This window comes from Haemaphysalis longicornis, unplaced genomic scaffold, assembly GCF_048455015.1.
Source record: "Haemaphysalis longicornis isolate Haplotype H1 unplaced genomic scaffold, Haemaphysalis longicornis Haplotype H1 scaffold_5, whole genome shotgun sequence".
In the NCBI taxonomy this organism is placed as follows: domain Eukaryota; kingdom Metazoa; phylum Arthropoda; class Arachnida; order Ixodida; family Ixodidae; genus Haemaphysalis; species Haemaphysalis longicornis.
Window position 1 is genome coordinate 177,508,340 of NW_027526385.1, and position 9,561 is coordinate 177,517,900.

A 9,561-nucleotide genomic window follows, 5' to 3' on the forward strand; every position below is an offset into this window, starting at 1 on the left:
TAGTACTAACCGAAACTTGGCTGCACAGAAACATCAGCGACAACGAGGTCTTCCCTTCTAACCAAAACTTTAATCTGTTTCGCCGGGACCGTGTCGGTCGCATAGGAGGTGGCGTCCTCATCGCTGTCAAAAACACACTGTCATCAGCGCTCGTATTACAGGACGATAACCTTGAATTATTGTGCATCCTCATACAAACCCCGCGGTCAAAACGATTTTCAGCGTCTGCTACCGGCCACCTGACAGCCACCGATCCTTTTGTGATTCACTCACACGTGCCCTAACTGACATAAAAACCAAACATCCTGACACTCCCGTTTTCTTATTTGGCGATTTCAACTTCCCTGAGATAAGCTGGACTCTGCTTTCGACACCAAACAGAACCACTACTAATGAAGCCAACCAAGTTATTAATCTTGCTTTAGACTTTAACCTTCACCAAGTTATATTATGCCCAACACGGGGCAACAACACACTCGATCTGTTACTAACCACCTCCCCTGATGACATTAAAGGTGTAAACGTTTGGCCCGGCATTAGTGACCACAGTCTGCACGACATCACCATAGCCCTTCCGTTTCAAGAAGATCCCCTAGCACCAAACTGATTACAGACTACAAGCGTGGTAATTACGACGCCATTAACAGTGAACTTATGCGATTTTATTCTTCCTTCTGTAAAACCTACGAAACACTCACTCCTAATCCTAACTGGGAATTGTACAAAAATGAACTAATAAACTTCAAAAATAAATTTACTCCTTGCCTACTTGTGAAGTCTGATTCCAATAACCCACGGTTTAATAACTGCCTAAAACGCATTCGCAATAGAAAAAAACGCCTCTACCGATCAGCCAAAGCAAAAAATAAACCCACTAGCGTGGGACCGTTACCAGTCATGTGTGACTCAATACGTAAAAGAAATAGCAGATGCCAAAGATAAATTCTTTTCAACGGACCTACTATCCATACTGAAATGTAATCCCAACAAGTTCTGGCGTTTACTGTCCCCCAAGTCGAAGACTAATCAACTTGAACTAACAAACACGGATCGTCAACTTATAGACGGTATTCATTCAAAAGTTTAGCGGGCGATTTTCTTCGCTTGGCCACACTGAAAGCCGCCATGTCTGTGGCCACTGTGCTAGCGCATGCGCTGTGCGCCCACATCTCGAGAAAAAAAAAAGGTGTCCCGTTTGTCGTCTGCCGCGTTTCAACCCAATTATCGGTAGTGGCGTCAAGAGATATATTATTAATCGCATTCACATTACGTGGTGGCGCTCTACCACCTGCCATCGATAACTTCGCATCACCGGAGGATGAAACCGCGGCAGCGAACGGCCGGAACGGCGCGCAAGTCCGACACTGCAGTTGGCTGCCACCGTGGATGCCGACGCAAGTGCACCCGCACCGTATCCACGACTTTGTCTGGTAAGTTCCCTCTAATACATGGTTGATTACAAAAACTGAATAATTTCTTTGGAGAGCTGTTTCACGCGTACGCCGATTTAGCGATGGTAGCGAATGCGAGGCCGGTGCTGTAACCCGAGCGCTGACGGATCGCAAGCACCCTTTGAACAAATCCCTCGAGTTTGGCTTCCGTACGGCAACATTTTCTGCATATGCCTTCGGGCGATCGCTTTACCGCGAGCATACGCGTGACTTATCGCGACGCAGTCGCACGCATACGTGGGCTCTAACGTTTTTATCGCTCTACCTACTAGTGCACGCCCCCGTCTGCCAACGTGTTTTCAAATAAATTGGAATGAAAACTTAGGCAGGCAGCAATGCGCCACCATCAGCTTCGCAGTCACCAGTCGCGGTCGCACGCTGGATGCCTTGTCGGTTGTTCGAACGAGGGATAAAAAACAGGCGCGCTCTTGTTTTTTATTTAAATCGCGACAATCACTGACACTGACAATCACTGACATCACTGAGATTTTCTTCAGACTCCAATTCCAGAGAAAATCTGCTGTTGCAGTGACCAACCCGTTCCGCTGGTGCCGTGTAGATTCAATGCGCAAGTCTTGACGCAGAAAAATTACTAGGACCCAGATTTCGGAAGCGTAGTAGACGCGCATTTCACGGCGCGCTGAAGGTGCGTTTCTCACGCTCGCTCGGGCGGCGGTTCGCGTTACCGGACCCGCCGGATGTGTGACGCGTGAGCTATCGTGTTCCACGCCTGCGCCGCCGCGCCATCGGGGACCGGTGGGGGGGTTTATTTCTCTTCGCTTAATAAGGCACTTGAGTTCCAGCAACCGGTCGGTGTGGTCGCTTTCATCGTCGCTCGTCAGTCGACGAGACATGGTGTCAGAAGTGGGATAAAGTTAGCGACACATCGATCAATTATTAATAGCAATCAGTCTAAGGTGCGTAGCCTGCAAAACACGCTATGGCGGATGGAGATCCTTCTATCCAGTTCAGCGGCACCGGGCTTCAACCGCCACCGAAATTCGATTTTGGGAACCCAAGCTCTTGGAAAGAATGGGTCTACCAGTTCGACGACTATTGCTATGCATCTGGGCTCTACCAAGCGCCGGGAGAAGTACAGGTCAGAACGCTTGTTTACGACATGGGCTCCCAAGACGCCTGCCGCGTTCTCAACACTCTAGCATTGTCCAGCGAAAACTGGAGCTCGCTAGAAGAAGTTCACCGATCAGTTCATCCACCCGGTCAACGAGGTCTACGAAAGTGTCCGCTTCCACCGTCGAACCCAGGGTGAAGGCGAGACCGTAGACGAGTTCTACACTGCGCTGCGTACACTTGTCAAAAAGTGCAACTACGCCTCAGCGGAAGTGGAAGAACGACTCGTTCGAGACAGGTTCGTCGTGGGTCTCCGGGACTCTAACCTTGTGGACAAACTGTGCCGAACACAAAAGCTTACCCTTGAAGAAGCAAGACTACAGGCTCGCATCAACGAAGATGCCGTGAAAGCCCGTGCAGCAGTGTTCCATAAAGAGCCGAATCCTGCTCACGTTGTGGCCGAGGCCAAAGTTCAAAAGCGCTTCCAAAAGCCGCGACATGGCTCAGATTCTCAAGGGAGCTCCGGCAAGCGTGTTACCAAGTCCAACACAAGCGACGCTACCACGAGCTGCAGATACTGCGGTCGACCAACGCAGCCTCGAGCAGATTGCCCAGCTAGGCAAGCCAAGTGCAAAAGGTGTAATCGGATTGGACACTTCGAAGCAGTCTGCGAAAAGAAAAGCAAGAAGAACATGGGAGCTCTCACACTGCACTCCGTAGCAGCCATCACCAGAGCCAAGTTCGTAAAAGTGGCCGTCAACGGACTACGCTAACTTCAAGGTTGACTCGGGTGCAGAGGTGACAGTGGTACCGGACTCGTTTCCAGGCATACCGAACAGCTGCAAAAGCCAGAAGGTGAGCTTACGGGCCCAGGAAATTACTCCCTCACCGTTCTAGGAACATTCCAAGCGAAACTGAGCTGGAAAGGCAGGTCTACAGTGCAAACAGTGTATGTTGTGCCTTCGCAAGACCCGCCGCTTCTTGGATTCCCTGCAATACAGGCTCTTGGAGTTGTACGGTTCGTGGACAGTGTAACGGATTCTATCGTCACTTTGAAGGACATTCTCTTCGATGGCTTGGGTGAGCTGCAAGACGAATACGTGATATGTCTCCAACCAGGCGCCAAACCGTTCTCACTCAGCGTGCCGAGAAGAGTACCGATTCCGCTTCACAAACCAGTTCGAGAGGAGCTCACCAAGCTCGAATCCCAGGGAGTCATCCAACGGGTGGACCGTCCCACACCATGGTGTTCCGGTATGGTGGCTGTTCCAAAAGCAGGAAGAGGCTACCGAATATGCGTTGACCTCACCCGACTCAACGCAGTCGTGCTTCGGGAGCGTCACATACTACCCTCAGTCGAGAACATCCTGGGACGCCTCGGATCAGCAAAGGTATTCTCTAAGCTCGATGCTACCGCTAGCTTTCACCAGGTGAAGCTTTCAGAAGAAAGTCAAGAACTCACTACGTTCATAACACCAATGGGAAGATTGTTTCCAAAGGCTACCTTTTTGAATCTGCTCAGCGCCAGAATATTTTGAGCGACAGATGAGCAGAATTCTGGAAGGCCTCGAAGGAGTTGTGAGCATGATTGACGACATTCTTGTCTTCGGAGCACCGCAGCAAGAGCATGACCAACGTCTCAAGCAGGTGTTATAGCGCTTGGAAGAAGCGGGAATCAAGCTGAACCGCAAGTAATGCACGTTCTCTGCAAACCAAGTCAAGTTTCTTGTAGTCGTGGTTAGCGCAAAAGGAATCAGTCCCGATCCAGAAAAGGTCGAGGCCTTGGCCAAGCTACCAACCCCATCGGATGTCAGCGGTGTCCGAAGACTACTGGGAATGGTGAACCATGTGGGCCGCTTCATTCCTCATCTTTCCGACATCACAGCACCGATCAGGGCATTGCTTCAAAAGAGAAACTCATGGCTTTGGGGACCGTGCCAGCAAGCTGCTTTCGACAAGCTCAAAAGCTTGCTCAGTTCAGAGGTCTGCATGGCTAAATATGACCCATCGTACCCCACGGTTGTGTCAGCTGACGCAAGCTCATACGGTCTCGGAGCCGTATTGCTTCAAGATCAACCATCGGGAGAACGACGAGCGGTTGCTTACGCCTCACGATTCCTAACGGACACTGAAAGCCGCAACAGTCAAACAGAAAAAGAAGCTTTGGCTGTGATGTGGGCTGTCAAGAGGTTCGACCAGTTTCTGAGGGGCATCGCATTTCAAGTCGAAACGGATCATCGTCCTTTAGTCACGCTCCTGGGATCAGCAGAACTCGACATGATTCCGCCCAGAATCCAGCGCTTGCGAATCCGTCTTATGCACTATCAGTTCACTGTTCTCTACGTCCCTGGCAAGCTGATTGCCACGGCAGACACGCTGTCAAGGGCTCCTATTGAGGGACACGATCCTGAGCGAAGTCAATGGCAGACAGACTCCATCGAGTTATTCATCGGGGAAGTCGTTACAGCAGCTGCCACATTCATGTCCTCCCGCATGGATGCCTTACGCAAGCACCAAGCGGAAGACGGCATCTGTTCTGGGCTACTCCGCTTCTGTGAGAAAGGATGGCCAGAAAACGTCTGAAAGGTTCCAATTCATCTAAGGGAGTACTGGAAGGAAAGAGGCAACATCACAGTGTGCGATGGCTTCTTGCTCAAAGATCGCCGCATCATTATTCAAAGCCTGATGCGCCGTGAGGTACTTCAGCAAATCCACGAAGGCCACCAGGGCATTGGACGGTGCAAGGCAAGGGCAAGGGACGCAGTATGGTGGCCTACCCTTAACAGCGAAATTGAGCAGCTCGTAACATCGTGTGAGAAATGCGCTCAGACGAGAGTTCAGCGTTCGGAGCCACTAATCGCAACACCGACTCCAAATCGGGCATGGCAGCGTGTAGGCGCCGACTTGTTTGAACTTGATGGAACTCACTACATAATCGTGGTGGACTACTACTCTCGTTTTCCGGAAGTAATCAGCTTGTCGTCAACCACCTCCACAGCTGTCATTGCGGCTGTCAAGAGCACGTTCGCGCGACATGGAATACCTGATGTGTTCGTGTCCGACAACGGCCCGCAATTTTCGTCATGGGTGTTCGCCGAGTTCGCGCAGACCTACGGATTTCATCACATCACGAGCAGCCCGGGCTACCCACAGTCAAACGGCGAGGCAGAACACATGGTGCGGACCATGAAGGATCTTTTCACAAAATCCAAGGACCCACACATGGCGCTTCTGGTGTACCGCGACACGCCAGGAGCGAGCGGATACAGCCCATCGCAGCTCCTAATGGGCCGACGTCTGCAAACGACAGTGCCGAAGATGCCAGACACCCTGCAACCGGAGTGGCCACCACACGACGAAGTTGCAGCTAAGGATAAAGCTAACCGAACAAAACAAAGTCAAGACTTCAACCGTCGTCACGCCGCCCACCAACTCCGCCCACTCGCTGACGGGGAGGATGTGTGGGTGCAGGATATGTCATGCGCAGCAAAGGTGCTCAGCCCAGCAAGAAGACCACGCTCATATGTGGTGGAAACACCGACAGGCATCATTCAGCGCAACCGTCGGCATTTGGTGCCGTTCAACGGTGCAGGCATGCCTGATGGCCTTGCGTCTGACAGTTATTCAAGCACAGACGAAACACCAGCAGTGACGGTTGAAAGCTCCGCGGATCAAACCCGCCGGATGTGTGACGCGTGAGCTATCGTGTTCCACGCCTGCGCCGCCGCGCCATCGGGGACCGGGGGGGTTTATTTCTCTTCGCTTAATAAAGGCACTTGAGTTCCATCAACCGGTCGGTGTGGTCGCTTTCATCGTCACTCGTCAGCCGACGAGACAGGAAGTACCTTAATTTGAGGAATGAAAAAAAATTGGGCATTTTAATTAGTGAACAAAGCGGAGTAACGCTAGTTCCATCTTTGGCTCGTTCCTTTTAACTGCGCTATTTTTACTGTGCACCTTAAAACACCCAGTTATTCCTCCCTCCCCCTCTGTGCTTTTACTACATAGCTGCATTTATTACATGGAATGGCGAGTTGATTTTTAAGCAATGCCTTGGGCACACATGGTATCTAGCAGGTTATTTTATGCACCATTCTTTTTTTAAGCAACCAACCTTCCCAACCGGCAAGCAGACTATTCATATGCTTGCAGGCTCTGTTTTCACCATCCTTGCGTCTGCACATATGTATATTTGTTAAACGTTGCCTGCATACCTTCTAGTCTAGACTTCATATTTGAAAAGCGGCAACTGGCCACAGTTGCCGCTTTTCTAATGGAGGCGAAAAGCAGAAATGCCCATGTTCGAGATTTTGGCACACGTTAAATCATCCCCAAGTGGTCAAAATTAACCTTAGTCCCTCACTACGGTGTGCCTCATCGCCTGTGTAGTGTCAGTTTGTTAAACCTCATAGTCAATCAAAGTGTTCGTACAAACCTTCTACAAAGCAAGCACAAGCCGTTTTCAACTTTATGTGGTCACTGGTGAACTGACTGTTGTAAAACTGTGCATCGCAGCATGTTAAGTTCACATGTTACTACTCACTCTTGCAGGTCTGAAGCATGAGATCAACCACTGGCTCTCAACAGCCACTCCCCCAGTCCGGCGAAGTCAACAAAAAGCCATCCAGCCACCACTAGGCACACAAGGCTGCAGAAAAAACTTGGCATAGCGTATGCATGTTTCTGGCCTATTTTTGCTTCTCTTAAGAAGGTAAAGTTTATGCAGCCTGTGTTGCTTTTCAGTTTCAGTTGTACAACTTTTTTTATGTTGATTATGCAAAATTCGTGTTGAAACGTATAAAAATGTGCAGTGCCAAAGGGACACTGCACCTCCAAGGCAAACTTCATTTTAGATTTTTTTATCCTTCACCTCCGTAAATGCTAGCATCATTACAGGAGTACTTGTCGAACGTTTTGATGTGTGGGTGTTTGCGTCTGTCCCAAATGCAAGATGGTGTGCCACGGTCCCTTAAAGGGGCTGGACCTACCCCACTTCTGATAGTGATGAAAAGCATGTCATAGTCTTCACATAAGCCATATGATGGCCAATTCTTTAAATACGTGTGAACATTAACTGCCTGACTACTCTTTACGTCCCAACTTTCAGCCTCTCATCAGTGCTAGTAAACATCATACGCGAGGCTGACCCCTTTGCTAAGCTGCACAGAAAAAAGGTCAACCCAACAGCTCAGCCATTATCAGCAGCTGACAATCCTTGTGAATCCTCAGGTGCTGTCAAGTGCACAAATAATTCCTCCATGTGCTCACCTTTGTGAGAGAGAAACGAGCCAAGAATGCCCCAGCAACACATCAGTGATGGCCTCCCAGATGGCCGATAGGATTCTCCAGGTACAGCGCGGAGGGGTTTTTAACCCCCTCCCCCAAACATTTTACTATGCTGCACATAAGCAAGTTCTAGCATTCATTTTGGCAAGGCTCCTTCCATTCTCCCATACCTCCATACACCCCCAACCCCTAAAAGTATTTCTGGCTGTACCAACAGTTGATGGACTGTGAAGAATGAGAACCCTGGAAAGAACTAAAGGAGGTGTTTAAGGTGTGCATTTGGAGGTTGTCAGGTGACACACTGTTGAGTCGAGTTGATACGTGCAGCATACCACGGTAGCAATGCACCAAGCATGTGTGATCCTGCATTCAAGGCCAGTGCACTGCAGGCGTATTAGTAACTGCACTTGCATTGGGTCAAATTAAACTACGCAGCTGTTGAGAAAAACAATGGGGTGTGCTCACGGGAGCAAAACTCTAGATTGATGCAAGCAGCAGCTGAAAGGCATTACATGCTGCCACATGAATAAGTGCCTCCTGCCAAGAAGACACTGGCTGTACGGCCTAGTTTAACAGTACGATGTTCATTTCGTGCTTGTTGCTTTGGCTACATGTGGCTTCGGCCTTGTTGAAGCGTTTTAGCGATTAGCGGTCAGTAATGCATTGAACGTTTTTTTCTTGACCTCTGATTGAGAGCTTAAGCACGCGACAGGCTTCATTAAAATCAAGTCCTAGCACTTCGGGATTTACACTCTATGCGCAGATTGTGACTATTCGTGAAGGACGAGGACAATAGAAAGGAGCAGTAAAAAATTCTTTAGGGCCTCATCTGGGGAGAGTGACCATTTGGGCTCCTTTCCTTGGTTGCAGCAAAGCCAAGGGAATGCGAGCTGTGGACCGGCGACCAAGGACAACTCCACCCGGAGCTGGGATTGTGTGCGCTGGACGTTGCGTCGTCGGCTGTCGAGCACTGAGGGCCAAAACCATCGAGGACAGGCGGCCATATCCATGCCAACAGAATCAACCTAAACAACAAGGTGAGCTGGGCAGCTACGGTCTCCCACGGCAAACACACTCAGAGACACATGGTCCCCCAGAGTCAATACACTCACGGCAGACATTCCGATTCATGCTCAGAAATTAACAAAATCCATCACATGCTTGAGTCCATTATCGTTGCAAAGAAAAAGTTCTAAAAGCAGCCCTAACTGAACTTAAGGGAGTCGACACCACTGTGAACCCCGCCTCTTCCAAAACGTCAGACCAGCATCTCAGGCCATCGTTGACTCCAGCCACAGCAGGTTACCGACCTTGGGGTCCTCAGAAATTGGGTCCGCAGATGCAATGGACAATTCTCCATCTGGCTCTACTCAGTTAAAACACTGGGACAAGAAAATTGGCCTTGGCTAACCCCCCTTGCTTCAGGGTCGGATGATTAGTACGTTACGGAAGGTGTGCTTCAAAATTTTGGAGAACAGATCATGGAAATCCTCGTGCGACATTCAAAGCCATGTTAGTGCAATTTGAGGATAAGATTGGTGCTGAAATCACCGGTCTCAACATTTGCATCACCGGTTCTTTGAGGAGTCTGCGTGAAGGGGAATGGGCCCCATAAAATCGACTGCACGTGCGTCTGGCCTCCGTCAGCGGACAGTTCCAAAGTGCTCACCAATCGTCTAAAGGCACATTCCCACTGGCGACTTGGCACATTGCGTGACATCGCAAGTGATGAGCCGGGCATCGCTTTTTCTCG

At 49.9% G+C, this 9,561-nt stretch overlaps 1 long non-coding RNA gene across 3 annotated transcripts; it reads left to right on the forward strand.

Annotated features, from left to right (window-relative positions):
* Positions 1 to 1,195: 1,195 nt before the first annotated feature.
* Positions 1,196 to 9,209, forward strand: LOC144138837 (uncharacterized). Of its 3 annotated transcripts, none has more exons than XR_013315979.1 (3): positions 1,196 to 1,430; positions 7,074 to 7,193; positions 8,679 to 9,209. It is a non-coding gene; the product is annotated as an uncharacterized LOC144138837 (long non-coding RNA). The 3 variants fall into 3 exon arrangements; XR_013315980.1 differs by lacking the exon at positions 1,196 to 1,430 and adding an exon at positions 2,271 to 2,550; XR_013315981.1 differs by lacking the exon at positions 1,196 to 1,430 and adding an exon at positions 3,845 to 3,913.
* The last annotated feature ends 352 nt before the right edge of the window (positions 9,210 to 9,561 follow it).